At 45.0% G+C, this 15832-nt stretch overlaps 1 protein-coding gene and 1 pseudogene across 1 annotated transcript in view; one reads left to right on the forward strand and one right to left on the reverse strand.

The window, feature by feature from the left end:
- Positions 1-15832, forward strand: part of LOC136544519 (uncharacterized) — a 121102-nt gene that overhangs the window by 47393 nt on the left and 57877 nt on the right. The window lies entirely within an intron of this gene.
- LOC136542566 (ervatamin-C-like) overlaps positions 1-15832 on the reverse strand; it is a 68487-nt pseudogene that overhangs the window by 44580 nt on the left and 8075 nt on the right.

The following is a 15832-nucleotide window of genomic DNA, read 5'->3' on the forward strand; positions in this document are numbered from 1 at the left end:
AGATGACCAGCAAGGACGTCCAACAGGAACCGGAGGCCCCGTCCAACATGATTTCGAGTCTCCCTCGGCCTCCAGTACCAGTCTGTCTTAAACTGGTCACCCAGGAAGCATCCGGACTCTGTTTTCAACGATCCATATATGGATGGAAAGATAATTTGATAAGGAAGCCAATCCAAGTGGTCTCACATCAAAAGCTCTTCGGAATCAATAGGAATCGTTGAAACAAGTTAGCATCCATAATCTACCAGGGTGCTGCAACACCGTCTTTTGGTCCGTTGGACCGTGTATCGTGTTTGGGCCCATTAGGGGGTGCGTCCAGGGTAGACGACGACCCTAAGACCTTTATAATCATATGTCGCTGCCATCATTAGGTTTTAGGTTTTGCTTAGATTATTCTGTCAAGAATAGTTTCATCGTTCATCGGTTTGTAAGACCCCATCTTTGAGAGATTAATCATTCATCTGCAATTTGGTTGTGTTCTTTCTTGTTCTTGCTTGTGTTCTTCATTACACAGGCAGGGATTAGCCTTCTTGGTGAGGTCAACCTAGTCTGAGACTTGGTTGATAACCAGAGGAGCTGTGGTGCTAAGATTGCAGGGTTCGATCTTTCGATCTGAAGCCAGATCGGTGTGTCATTCTCCGCCACAACGATAGTTACCACCTGACGGAAGATCAGGATCCCCGTTCCCATTAAGTGGTAATTAGAGCTAAGGTATACCATTAGGTTCACATTTATTCCCTAGTTTGAGTGTTTTGTATTCATCCCATAGTCCAGTGCCATACTCGTTTTTTCTGTCCTAGAACCTTCCGCGCCATAGCCTTTGCATATTTCAGTTTCAGAGTTCGTCGTGTTGAGTTGTGTCCTAGTCAAGGTCTTGTTGCTGGTTAGGTCGTGTTAGAGTCCAGTTCATGTATTTTCCCCCATCGTTTCCATCAAATCTTTGCTGTTGTGACCAGTTTTGTGCACATTGTTCCTGTTTTGTCCTCTAATTCGGAGCCAATTCTTAAAACTGGTCTAGTTTTTGCATACGAACTCTGATTTTGACGTTCCATATATCAAAATCAATCAAAAAAAAATTTTGGATCCATCCATCCCCTGGTTTGTCGGGGTTCAAAAATTTTAAATTGGTCAAAAAGTGGTCACAAGATCATCTTTTCGTGGTCACAAGGTTTTTGTCGATTTTGAGCAAGTTTTCTAAAAATTCCACAGGCCACGTCTTACACTTGTTTGAGCTCATATTTTCTGTGGTTACTTCTTTTGTGCTCCTAAGTAAAGAAAAAATATCAAAAAAATAAAAAAGTTGAAATTTCCCAAAAAACAATGACAGCCCAAAAAATAGAAAAAAAGAGGGGCAAAAGAGGAACAATATCTAGAGGAGCACATAGAGAAGACCAAAGTGAGCTGTGTTTGCGTGTGTTGTCTGGTTCCTTGTTTGTGTTGCTGTTTCCATCCACCATACTTGTTTTTCACACACCTGTCGCCTTTCTATCCACCATACTTTTATCACACGCCTGGTACTTGGAACATTTTAGACCAGCAATGAGAACAAATACTTTGGACTATAATTCAGCATTACTTTCTGTTACTGACTTGTATGCTAGATATAAATATTACTCTTTGTTTGCCTTCCAAGCTCCACAAATTCTTCAGATCAGTATAGAAAAAGGGCTTTGCAATCTCGGTACCACTGCCTCATAGGTATTACAAACCAGCTGCCGGTTGTACCATCCACTGCTTGCGTTGGTAAGAACTTTGTAAGAGCTTGGTAAGACGCTTCCACTTGCTGTGAAAAGTGACACCACTGCAACCATGTAGTCATTTGGTAGGGATAACTGTGGCAGAACCGACCAATTATACGAAATTAAGTAAGAAAATCATCCACCAGAGCAGACGATTGACAAACTTAAGCCCGTATAACCCGGTAGTCTGTGAAATCACGAAGGATTTCAAACCAACTCGTGTCCCAGCCATGATCATAATAAGTTTAGCGGTCACCATCACATATTACATAAAAGTCGCGGTCTCAGATACATTAGAGTTTTAAACATAGTTATTACAAACCAGTTCGAATAAAAGTAGCAAAAGTCATTTGTTCAAACCACACACACACTCACGCGGAGTTTAAATATAGTGCCAGCGGATGATCATCTCCAACAAAAGCATCAGATGAGACGTAAGGAATGACCATGCCCATGGTCCTAAGCATCACCCATCGCAGGATAAAGGCAGTTGATACAGTAGCCATAATACATCTGCCCATCTGCAACAAGTGGGAATAAAACCCTGAGTACGAGAAGGTACTCAGCCAGACTTACCCGACATAACCGAAAATAACTGACACCAAGGATTATGAAGGGCTTTATAGTAGGGTAGCTGACTCATTTGCAAAAAGAAGCATTTTTAGCATTTCAAGAACCTTTCTAAAAGCATTATTGCCAAGTTAATTATTATTAACTTGTCAACTAGATTTGCACCTATGCTAGAGTAATCATGTGATTAAGCAGATAATGATAACCAATGATCATTAAACAATTTCCATACTGTCATATTCACTATAACTGTCCAAGTGTTCCATAACATTTACTACGATGAAGTAACTCAAGTCAAGTGCTCACTATCCAGGAGCGATGGCGATTCGAATCGATTCCTAACCAGCTGGTGATTTATTCCTTACACAAACCTCACTCACCCGCTAAAGTGAGATATTGATCACCGAGTCAACTTTCCAGGAATCTCGAGTTTGCCAGGAACCACATGTACCCAGGGGCCGACCGACTGCACTTTGGTCTTATCATCTCGCCCCCGTGTCCTACCACACCTGCTCCGGTACAGTGCATTGCAGGCAATCTACTCGGCCCGAAAAATCTCCCAGCTTCGTGGTCGGAAGGTACTTTATCCGGCCAGCTAAATGTAAGGCATGCGTTCAACATGACTCGAGGCCCAACAACGGTCGGTCCTTAATCGACACAGACGGAAACACTACAGTCCAAAACTCTGCAAGTCTCTGTCCGGTCTCAACTTCATTTAACACTTAGTTATACCATGACTTCATAGTCATCCAAGCAGATCCAGGTAACCACCTATAGCTCGCAGGTGACAGGAAATCACCCGACTTCTACCGGTCTAAGCCAGCTAAGCATTGACTCGACTGCGGATACCAGGGTAACAAGGATATAGTATAACAAAGGTAAGCAAGGTATAATGCAGCAATGGTTGCAAACAACTCCTGAACGTAATGCATCAATTTAAAGTAAAGTATTTAATTAAATAATTACAAACCGGGAGAAAAATGCTCCGGGGCTTGCCTCTCTCGAAGGAGCTCAGACGGTGATCGGGGCACTCCGGAAGTTCCTCAACGTCCTCCTCGTCGACTTCTGGCACTTCCTGCTGCTGCACCTCGAGCTGCTCCTCGAGCTCCTCGGGTATGACGACTGGGTTCTCGGTTTGTGATCCTGTATGATGCAATGCGCGTAAGTGATTATGCAAACGGTGCATCGAAGGAGATGAATGTAATGGATATGTTGAAATGCAAGGTAGTCAACATCATCTAAGAACTATACTACAAGCACATGTCATCTACTGCATTCTCTTCTACTACTAATATGTTAAGTTAACCTATCTTATGAAATGCTTCAAAGATACACCAAAGCTTTACTACTTTCTTAATCACACTTAAAGCAACACTTACTTAAACCCTAATTAATAATAGGTTTGAATAACAACATACATTTCTGATGCTCCTAAAAATCTGAGAAAATTACAGTAGCATACTACTACCCTAAACAGACTACCATAAAAATTTCATGACATTTGGATAAGTAAACTATCCAACACAAAAATGACAAGCTATAGCATAAAAATGAGCATGAAATTACTTTGTACTATGAAAAGTGTCAAACAATAGAATTAGTATTTTTCCTAGGTTCTTAATAGCATATAATGACTGTACAAAAATTATCACATGCATGTTTTATACAAAGTTTGCTCTTTAGCAAAAATAACAAAAATCAGCCATTAAAGGCACTTGAACTACACCTCAAAATTTTTCCACAGCACATGCATGAAACATATTTTTCATAGGAATTACATGACCTAAGAAGATTAACAAACTTGAAATCATATTTTTCTGCAGACTATAGATTTTTCTACATATTTTTCAAGTTATCAGCAATATCCATGATTAAAAAAAAATCCTACAGAAAAGTATCCCAAAAATGACATGCAAAAATTTTCCCAAGTAGATCTGATGATAAGGAACCTAGCAAAATTTGTTTCAACAAATTTGGAGCAAGTTTGACCATCCAAATATTTTTCAAACCATTTCAGATTTCAAATAATAAAGAATAATGAAAATCAATTCACTTAAGCGTTACTGGGCCGGCCCAAAGGGAATAGTTGGCCCACGACCATCACCGGCCTTCACGGCCCGAGCGCGAGGGAGAGGGAGACGGCCCAACAGGGCATCAGCCCCCGGCCTGGCTCAGCCTGGCCAGCCGAGGCATGGTGACACGCCGGGACGCGCGCGCTGGCGCGACGGCGCGGCTCGGCCAGCGGCCGGCGGCCGTCTCCGGCCATGGCAGCGCAAGCCAGTGAGCGCAATAGGTGTGCGAGGCTATGGCGCAAGCGAGAAGGCAGCTAAGCACGGCTGAGAAGGGGAGAAAGAGGGCGCTCCATGGCGGCCGAGCACGGCGGCGCCATGGACGTCGGTGGCGAGGCGCGGGGAAGCTCACCCAGGGCTCGGAAGGCGGCGCAAGCACGAGCGTGAGCCGAAGGAAGGCGAGGCGCGGCTGTGGGCGCGAGCAATCGGAAAATGACGCGGCGGTGCGAGAGCTTGGCGTCGGCGGAGCGGCGGGCGCGGCGAGGGCGGATCTCGAGCTCTCGGCTCTGGAGGGAAGAAGAAGAAGCGTGGGCGTGAGTGAGCGAGTGCGCGGGCATCAGCAGGTGAAGGTGGGCGTGTGGGCGCGGTGTCAGGCCGCGGCTGCCGCCCGGCGGTTGATGCCGGCATGCGGTCGCCACGCGGCGGACGCTTTCTGCCGCGGTCGTGGCGTGGCGCGGCGAGCAGCAGGGGGACGGCGTGGCGCACGGGGCTGGGCTGGGCCGAGGCTCGATGGGCTAGCGCGCGGCTGCGGGCGGCTTGCTGGCGCGCTGGGCCGGCTTCGGCAGGCGGGCCAGAAGCGAGGCGGCGGCCCACGAAGGAGGAAAAAAAACATTTTTCAAATAAATTTTTCAAGGAATTTAAATGCCATCTTTCAAATATTATTTTGAGCAAGAAAATGACCTCTTATGAAAATGTACCAAAAATGAAAGTTGCTTAGAATTTAATTCTCTACAACTTTGCTTTTATGACCAAAGTCCAAATCTATCTAGATTTTAAATTATAGAATCAAAGTTAAATTTTTAACTCAAAACCCTAATTTTGGGAAATTACTTTGGGAAGCAAAATTTTGAATTAATTTGAATACAAACCTTGCTCCAAAAATTGTGCTAAACAAATCTAGATGATTTACAAGCATAACCAACAGTTTCTACTCAACTAGCAAGCAAGAATCAGAGCAAAACAACTCTAATAAGTGTATGCATCATTTACTTTTCACAACATGTTTCGTATATTTCGAAGTAATGTTTCAGTTGTTATATGCAAGATTACGCATGTGTGATTAGGATGCTTGATGATGCACGATATGCATGATTAGCAATGCCTAAGTGCAGGCATAACACCGGGGTGTTACAGCCCTCCCCCCTTATAAAAATCTCATCCCGAGATTTGGGTTACGAACCATTTGTTATAAAATTCTTCATAAGCTTTTTGTAGATACTCTCCTGTTTCCCAAGTTGCATCTCCCTCATCATGATGATCCCATTGTATCTTGTATGTTTTCACCACACTATTTCGAGTAGCACGTTCCTTAGTATCTAACACCCGGACTGGTTGCTCACGATACACCAAATCTGATTTGAGTTGAATACCTCGAGGTTCTATTCTTTCCTCCGGAACACGCAAACATTTCTTGAGATGTAATACATGGAAAACTGGGAAAACGGTACTCATTGTCTCAGGTAACTCTAACTTGTAGGCTACCGGACCTCTTTGTTCCAAGATCTTGTATGGTCCTACGAATCTCGCGGCAAGCTTTCTTCGGATTCCAAACCTTTTCTTCTTCATTGGCGTGACTTTTAGATAAACATAGTCACCAACTTCAAACACAAGGGGTCTCCTTCTTTTGTCTGCATAGCTTTTTTGACGTGATTGGGCAGCTTTCATATTCTGCTGAATAATATGAACTTTCTTCTCGGCTTCTTCTACAAAGTCAATGCCATAATACCTTCTATCACCAGGCTCAATCCAATTCAATGGTGTTCTACATTTTCTACCATATAAAGCTTCGAATGGGGCCATCTTGATGCTTTCTTGATAGCTATTATTATAAGAAAACTCAGCTAACGGTAACCATGACTCCCATGATCCCTTAGAAGACAATACACAGGCTCTCAACATATCCTCCAAAACAGCATTTACTCGTTCAGTCTGACCATCTGTCTGAGGATGATAAGCGGTACTGCGAATCAAACTAGTTCCTAAGCCTTTGTGTAAATGTTCCCAAAAATGAGCCATGAACTGTGAGCCTCTATCAGACACTATGGTCTTTGGTATTCCATGTAACCTCACAATTTTTGCGATATATCTCTCGGCATATTGAGGTGGTCAATAGTCTGTTTTGACAGGCAAGAAATGAGCGGTCTTGGTAAGACGATCCACAATTACCCATATCGAATCATGTCCTTTTTGAGTAGTGGGCAAACCCGTGATAAAATCCATGCTGATGTCGTCCCACTTCCAACCAGGGACTGATAAGGGTTGCAACATACCGGCAGGTTTCATGTGAATGGCTTTCACTCGACAACATGTGTCACATCTGACAACATATGCTGTAATTTCTTTCTTCATTTTGGTCCACCAATAACGAGATCTTAGTTCTTGATACATCTTACTACTTCCGAGATGGATAGATAGCTTAGAAAGGTGAGCTTCATCCATGAGTTTATTCCTAAGCTCTCGATCCTTGGGAACCACAAGACGGTTGTCAAACCACAACACGCCCTGTTCATCCACTTTAAAGTGTTGAGACGGCTTTTCTTTTATTTTCTCTTTGATGTGGAATATCCCCTTGTCAGTTTTCTGACCTTCTATTATCTTACTCTCCAAAGAGCAACTAATCTGAATACTATGCAACACAGCAGGATGCATTAGATCGAATCCATCTTCAAGTAATGGCTGCACATTCAAGTAATGTGACTTTCTGCTCAAAGCATCTGCCACTACATTGGCTTTACCAGGATGATATTGCACATTCAAGTTGTAATCATTGATCAATTCCAACCATCTACGTTGTCTCATGTTTAGCTCTGGTTGGGTAAAGATATACTTAAGACTCTTATGATCCATGAAAATATTGCACACATTACCAAGTAGATAATGTCTCCAAATTTTGAGGGCGTGCACAACTGCAGCAAGTTCAAGATCATGTGTTGGATAGTTGACCTCGTGCTTTCTCAACTGTCGTGATGCATAAGCAATGACTCTCCTTTCTTGCATAAGGACACAACCCAATCCAGTTTTTGATGTGTCGCAAAACACATCAAATGGTTTCTCAATATCTGGTTGTGCTAGAACCGGAGCAGTGGTCAACAGTTTCCGCAAAGTGTGGAAAGCTGCTTCACACTCTTCTGTCCACACAAATTTATGATCCTTCTGAAGGAGGCTTGTCATTGGTTTGGCGATCTTCGAGAAATCTGGTATAAAGCAACGGTAATAACCTGCTAATCCTAAGAAACTTCTAACCTCAGGAACTGTGGTCGGTGCTTTCCAATTCATAACTTCTTGCACCTTACTTGGATCGACTGAAACTCCATTCTCTGACAGAATGTGACCAAGGAAAGGAACTTCCTTCAACCAGAATTCGCATTTGCTAAACTTAGCATACAATTGATGATCTCTAAGTCTGGTCAAGATAGTTCTCAGATGCTCTTCATGATCTTTTTCGTTCTCGGAGTACACCAGAATGTCATCGATGAACACTACCACAAACTTATCCAATTCTGGCATGAAAACTGTATTCATCAAAAACATAAACTATGCGGGAGCATTCGTCAAGCCAAAAGACATGACAAGATACTCATACAACCCGTATCTGGTGGAAAATGTAGTTTTCGGTATATCCTGTGGCCTAATCTTGATCTGATGATAACCGGATCTCAAATCTATTTTTGAGAACACCTTGGCCTTGGATAATTGGTCAAACAGAACATCAATATGAGGCAAGGGATATTTATTCTTGATGGTCACAGCGTTGAGTGGCCTATAATCTACGCACATTCTCAACGTGCCCTCTTTCTTCTTTTTCACAAACAAAGCGGGACATCCCCATTCAGACTTGCTTGGTCAAATAAACCCCTTTTTCGACAAATCTTCTAATTGCTTCTTCAGCTCAGCTAACTCATCTAGAGGCATCCGATAAGGTCTCCTTGAAATCGGAGCTATTCTGGGGACTAGCTTGATTCCAAACTCAATCTCCCTATCTGGTGGAAGACCAGGTAGCTCATCCAGAAATACGTCCGGGAATTCACACACTACCGGAATCTGATGAATAGGTGTGACTGCCGTAGCACATGTAACACTTATAAGGTCTGTCCTTCGAGGCAATGGTACTTGGAAAGTACCCTTACCCAGGGGATCCTTAAGGGTAAGTACTCGACTTCCCATATCTATGACTGCACCCCAATCCTTCATCCAATTCATCCCGATAATGACATCCAAAACTAACACAGGCATAACTATTAAATTCACTTGAAACTTCCTGCTACCTAATTCAAGGGTTGCCCCTCGAACCATCTGGTTGGTCAAAACATCAGCCCCTGCTGAACTTATACGGTACCCATAACCCAATTCTGTGCATAGTTGTCCATGTTTATGTGCAAATGCTTGACTCATAAAAGAATGCGATGATCCAGAATCAAATAGAACAACTGCAGGGTTTTCGTTGATAGGAAACTTACCAGCAGTGACGGGCTCTCCCTCTGGAATTTCATCCACTGTTGTACTATGCACTCTAGCATTATAAGTCTGCTGCTTCTTCTTAGGCGGGTACGGACAAAACCTCGAGAAATGACTGGGTTGATCACAGTTATAGCAGGGTCCTCTTACTGTCCCGGCAGATCCCACAGCTCCCTTGGAACTACCTTGTACCGCAGTTGCGGCTGCTTTGTTGGGCTGTACTGCCATCTTGTACGGCTTTTGAGGTCCACGGAAATTCTGACTTCTTGGCTGAGGTGGCCTGAATCTAGCGCCAGGTGCCGATGGGCGATAAGGAGGACGACCTCCCATAGGTGCCCTAGCTTGAGATGGCCCTCCTTCAAAGGCTCTCTTACGTGTCTTGGCTGCGGTGCTGGCGTTGTTATTCTTCTCCTGCTTCAGACAGTCGCTGATGAAGTCGTTGAATCTGACGCGGTTGTTGATACCAACATGCTTCATCATTTTTGGATTAAGACCCCTCTTAAAACTGGCTATCCTTTTAGCATCTGTGTGAACCATGTCGGGAGCATAGCGACACAAGTTGTTGAAGGCATGCAGGTATTGCGTCACGGTTTTGGTGCCCTGGTTCAATGCCAGAAACTCTCCCAACTTCATCTCGGTCAGTCCGGGTGGAATATAGACTCCACGGAAGGCCTCAGCAAACTCTCTCCAAGAAATTTGAGCATTTGGAGGGAAGGTGGTGCGATGGTGCTTCCACCACATTCCCGCCGGTCCTTGCAATTGAAGTGCAGCATATTCCGTTTTCAGCACCTCAGTCATTATCAACACACGGAATTTATCTTCTATCGTGTTGATCCATTCCTCAGCATCGAGTGGCTCTGTTGCTTCCTTGAAGACTGGTGGCCTGGTGTCCATGAAATCTTTGAAGCTGTTATATTGGTTCACTCCCATGCCACCACCTTGATTGTTACCATGTTGAACATTGTTGGCGATGGTTCTGAGAAGATCCTCCATGTTCTTCTGAGATTGTTCTATGTTGCGCTAACTCCCGAGCAGCTGTGCGAGGAACATTTCGGGGGTAAACGGGGGAGGAGGTCGCAAATGCGGTTCATGGGGAGGTTCATTGTTGTTGCTGTGGTTTCCACCACCACCACCACCAGTCCTCGCACCGTTGGCACCGGGCTCAGCGGCCTCATACGTGGTTCGGCGAGTGTTTGTCATCTGCATATTTCAGCAACAAGTACGATTGAGTGACGCTGTAATAATTGCGAGTGAAGGAAAAATTATGCCATACTGAATTTACTGGAGAGAATATATTCATACAATAAAAACAGAGGCACAACAATCGCATTCCAATTAAAACAACAGCACTTAATCGAATTACTTCAACGGCAAACATTGCGTCCATACAATCACATTGCCAGCATACATACACTGGACTTTTTATGCGTTCAGATATCGCATTCTAAAATCAAGTTCCAACCATATGCCAAGTCTCATACATTCGAAGCAACATACGATAGATTACATGTCAACAAAAGAAAGGTCATCGCGACAAGACCTAGATACTAGCACAAAGCAACTAGCCTACTCCTCGGGGCCATCGTCGGGATCGGAGACGTCACCATCACCCCCAGGTGAAACTGCAGGCTCGTCCTCGTTGTCGTTGTCAACGTCCATACCAGCGACGTTCGGTGGAGCATATGGGCCAACCCCATTGTAGAGCGCGTGAAACTCCTCGTGCAAGTAGCCGTTGTATTCCTCTAGCTCATCGACCCTCTGCAGCAGAAGGTTTCTTGCGTTCCAGGCTTCATTCCTTTCTTGAACCAACTGTCCAATCATGCGGTCTGCATTGTTGTTGGCTTGAGTCAACGTATGCACTCGCTGCATAGCTCTATCACCTCTCTCAACCGCTTGATCTCGCTGTAAGTTCATATCAGCCAACTGCTCCTGCAAGCTAGCTATAGCTCGTGCCTGTCTCTTCTTCTGCTTCTTCCCTTTGAGCTTATCCTCACTACGCAAGCCAGTCAAAGTCCAGTAGGTACTCTCGAGACCCTCATACGCTCTGATGGCGGCGAACATAGCACTCATTGCCTGGTTGTCGCTAGCCTGTCCCTCAGCTGGACCTCTGACCAATGCACTTCCCGAAGGCTGAACCCAAATGGCATCACGAGGATCATCCCTAGGAAAAGTACCAGCTAGAGCTGCAGCAAGCTCACTGGGAAATCTGCTCATAATGTCCCTGATGACACGGAAGGCTGCTCCCTCTGCACCCTCAGCTGGAGTGCGGCCCTCAAACTCCAAATGCCAACCATCCCAATCTAGAGCATCACCGAGAGCAGGAACCGTGATCTCCACCACTACAAGTCCATCATCTGCTAACTGACTTTCATTCCACGAGTACACCGGCTCTTGACCCTCTGGGTACCCCACATCATGGAGCACTCTCCAAAGCAAAGTTGGCATGCCAAACTCACTCAAGAAGGTGTCCATGGTGCGGTGCTCCCTCAGGGCCAACGGACGTCGGGGTGCTCTTCCTCCGGTGGACTTACGGGCGGTTTGCTTCGTGCGGGCCATCTGTAGCAAAAGTTCTCTTATTACTTCGGGGAAACATATTTTAGGTGATACACTTTTATCAAAATAAGATAATCAATTTATAAGGGGAGGTATGCATGAGATGAATGAGATGCCCAAGTAACATGATGTATGTACGGGTCGTACGTTCTCACAAACTTAGGAAATAATAATTTCTAACGACTAATTCGGTGGCATACAACGATCTCTCAATACGTAGCTAATACGTTCTACACGATAGCGTTGTTATGTACCTGCAGAAGATTCATTTTAGCCCCATTCCCAATGAATGCATAAAAGCAGTAAAGTTTTATCTACACGCTCTACACGAATCCCCAGATACGTGTACAACGGTAGTAACTACCCGAACCATCGTCCTATTGACGGCATCGCCTCCACCGACGGAAGACCCTTACATGGGACACCTTTGTAAAACATGCGTAGAACATGTAATTACTCCAGCATCATATAAGCATTCACCCTAGATCGGCAGTGTATCCGATCATGCTCTCACAACTCACACTTACCGAGGCGTAGAGGCAAATGATCCATTCATTACCACTCAAACAAGTGGCACTCATACAATAGCACGCCGTATGAGCGACGAAAGAGAAATATGATGCAAGAACCCCAGTCAGTACTTAATTAAGCCACCTAAAGTCCTTAACTGGGCATAAAGGATATGATCACTGGCACACTTTATAGTTTTAAAATCACGTTTTCCAAATGCCTTTTTGTTTTAAATACACTTGTGAAGAGTAACACGCTAAACCATGCTCTGATACCAGCTGTGGCAGAACCGACCAATTATACGAAATTAAGTAAGAAAATCATCCACCAGAGCAGACGATTGACAAACTTAAGCCCGTATAACCCGGTAGTCCGTGAAATCACGAAGGATTTCAAACCAACTCGTGTCCCAGCCATGATCGTAATAAGTTTAGCAGTCACCATCACATATTACATAAAAGTCGCGGTCTCAGATACATCAGAGTTTTAAACATAGTTATTACAAACCAGTTCGAATAAAAGTAGCGGAAGTTATTTGTTCAAACCACACACACACTCACGCGGAGTTTAAATATAGTGCCAGCGGATGATCATCTCCAACAAAAGCATCAGATGAGACGTAAGGAATGACCATGCCCATGGTCCTAAGCATCACCCATCGCAGGATAAAGGCAGTTGATACAGTAGCCATAATACATCTGCCCATCTGCAACAAGTGGGAATAAAACCCTGAGTACGAGAAGGTACTCAGCCAGACTTACCCGACATAACCAAAAATAACTGACACCAAGGATTATGAAGGGCTTTATAGTAGGGTAGCTGACTCATTTGCAAAAAGAAGCATTTTTAGCATTTCAAGAACCTTTCTAAAAGCATTATTGCCAAGTTAATTATTATTAACCTGTCAACTAGATTTGCACCTATGCTAGAGTAATCATGTGATTAAGCAGATAATGATAACCAATGATCATTAAACAATTTCCATACTGTCATATTCACTATAACTGTCCAAGTGTTCCATAACATTTACTACGATGAAGTAACTCAAGTCAAGTGCTCACTATCCAGGAGCGATGGCGATTCGAATCGATTCCTAACCAGCTGGTGATTTATTCCTTACACAAACCTCACTCACCCGCTAAAGTGAGATATTGATCACCGAGTCAACTTTCCAGGAATCTCGAGTTTGCCAGGAACCACATGTACCCGGGGGCCGACCGACTGCACTTTGGTCTTATCATCTCGCCCCCGTGTCCTACCACACCTGCTTCGGTACAGTGCATTGCGGGCAATCTACTCGGCCCGAAAAATCTCCTAGCTTCGCGGTCGGAAGGTACTTTATTCGGCCAGCTAAATGTAAGGCATGCGTTCAACATGACTCGAGGCCCAACAACGGTCGGTCCTTAATCGACACAGACGAAAACACTACAGTCCAAAACTCTGCAAGTCTCCATCCGGTCTCAACTTCATTTAACACTTAGTTATACCATGACTTCATAGTCATCCAAGCAGATCCAGGTAACCACCTATAGCTCGCAGGTGACAGGAAATCACCCGACTTCTACCGGTCTAAGCCAGCTAAGCATTGACTCGACTGCGGATACCAGGGTAACAAGGATATAGTATAACAAAGGTAAGCAAGGTATAATGCAGCAACGGTTGCAAACAACTCCTGAACGTAATGCATCAATTTAAAGTAAAGTATTTAATTAAATAATTGCAAACCGGGAGAAAAATGCTCTGGGGCTTGCCTCTCTCGAAGGAGCTCGGACGGTGATCGGGGCACTCTAGAAGTTCCTCAACATCCTCCTCGTCGACTTCTGGCACTTCCTGCTGCTGCACCTCGAGTTGCTCCTCGGGCTCCTCGGGTATGACGACTGGGTTCTCAGTTTGCGATCCTGTATGATGCAATGCGCGTAAGTGATTATGCAAACGGTGCATCGAAGGAGATGAATGTAATGGATATGTTGAAATGCAAGGTAGTCAACATCATCTAAGAACTATACTACAAGCACATGTCATTTACTGCATTCTCTTCTACTACTAATATGTTAAGTTAACCTATCTTATGAAATGCTTCAAAGATACACCAAAGCTTTACTACTTTCTTAATCACACTTAAAGCAACACTTGCTTAAACCCTAATTAATAATAGGTTTGAATAACAACATACATTTCTGATGCTCCTAAAAATCTGAGAAAATTACAGTAGCATCCTACTACCCTAAACAGACTACCATAAAAATTTCATGACATTTGGATAAGTAAACTATCCTACACAAAAATGACAAGCTATAGCATAAAAATGAGCATGAAATTACTTTGTACTATGAAAAGTGTCAAACAACAGAATTAGTATTTTTCCTAGGTTCTTAATAGCATATAATGACTGTACAAAAATTATCACATGCATGTTTTATACAAAGTTTGCTCTTTAGCAAAAATAACAAAAATCAGCCATTAAAGGCACTTGAACTACACCTCAAAATTTTTCCACAGCACATGCATGAAACATATTTTTCATAGGAAGTACATGACCTAAGAAGATTAACAAACTTGAAATCATATTTTTCTGCAGACTATAGATTTTTCTACATATTTTTCAAGTTATCAGCAATATCCATGATTAAAAAAAATCCTACAGAAAAGTATCCCAAAAATGACATGCAAAAATTTTCCCAAGTAGATCTGATGATAAGGAACCTAGCAAAATTTGTTTCAACAAATTTGGAGCAAGTTTGACCATCCAAATATTTTTCAAACCATTTCAGATTTCAAATAATAAAGAATAATGAAAATCAATTCACTTAAGCGTTACTGGGCCGGCCCGAAGGGAACAGTTGGCCCACGGCCATCACCGGCCTTCGCAGCCCGAGCGCGAGGGAGAGGGAGACGGCCCAACAGGGCGTCAGCCCCCGGCCTGGCTCGGCCTGGCCAGCCGAGGCATGGTGACACGCCGGGGCGCGCGCGCTGGCGCGACGGCGCGGCTCGGCCCGCGGCCGGCGGCCGTCTCCGGCCATGGCAGCGCAAGCCAGTGAGCGCAATAGGTGTGCGAGGCTATGGCGCAAGCAAGAAGGCAGCTAAGCACGGCTGAGAAGGGGAGAAAGAGGGCGCTCCACGGCGGCCGAGCACGGCGGCGCCATGGACGTCGGTGGCGAGGCGCGGGGAAGCTCACCCAGGGCTCGGAAGGCGGCGCAAGCGCGAGCGTGAGCCGAAGGAAGGTGAGGCGCGGCTGTGGGCGCGAGCAATCGGAAAATGACGTGGCGGTGCGAGAGCTTGGCGTCGGCGGAGCGGCAGGCGCGGCGAGGGCGGAGCTCGAGCTCTTAGCTCTGGAGGGAAGAAGAAGAAGCATGGGCGCGAGTGAGCGAGTGCACGGGCATCAGCAGGTGAAGGCGGGCGCGTGGGCGCGGTGTCAGGCCGCGGCTGCCGCGTGGCAGTTGACGCCGGCATGCGGTCGCCACGCGGCGGACGCTTTCTGCCGCGGTCGTGGCGTGGCGCGGCGAGCAGCAGGGGGACGGCGCGGCGCGCGGGGCTGGGCTGGGCCGAGGCGCGATGGGCTGGCGCGCGGCTGCGGGCGGCTTGCTGGCGCACTGGGCCGGCTTTGGCAGGCGGGCCAGAAGCGAGGCGGCGGCCCGCGAAGGAGGAAAAAAAAACATTTTTCAAATAAATTTTTCAAGGAATTTAAATGCCATCTTTCAAATATTATTTTGAGCAAGA

This window comes from Miscanthus floridulus, chromosome 3 (genome assembly GCF_019320115.1).
Source record: "Miscanthus floridulus cultivar M001 chromosome 3, ASM1932011v1, whole genome shotgun sequence".
NCBI classification, from domain to species: domain Eukaryota; kingdom Viridiplantae; phylum Streptophyta; class Magnoliopsida; order Poales; family Poaceae; genus Miscanthus; species Miscanthus floridulus.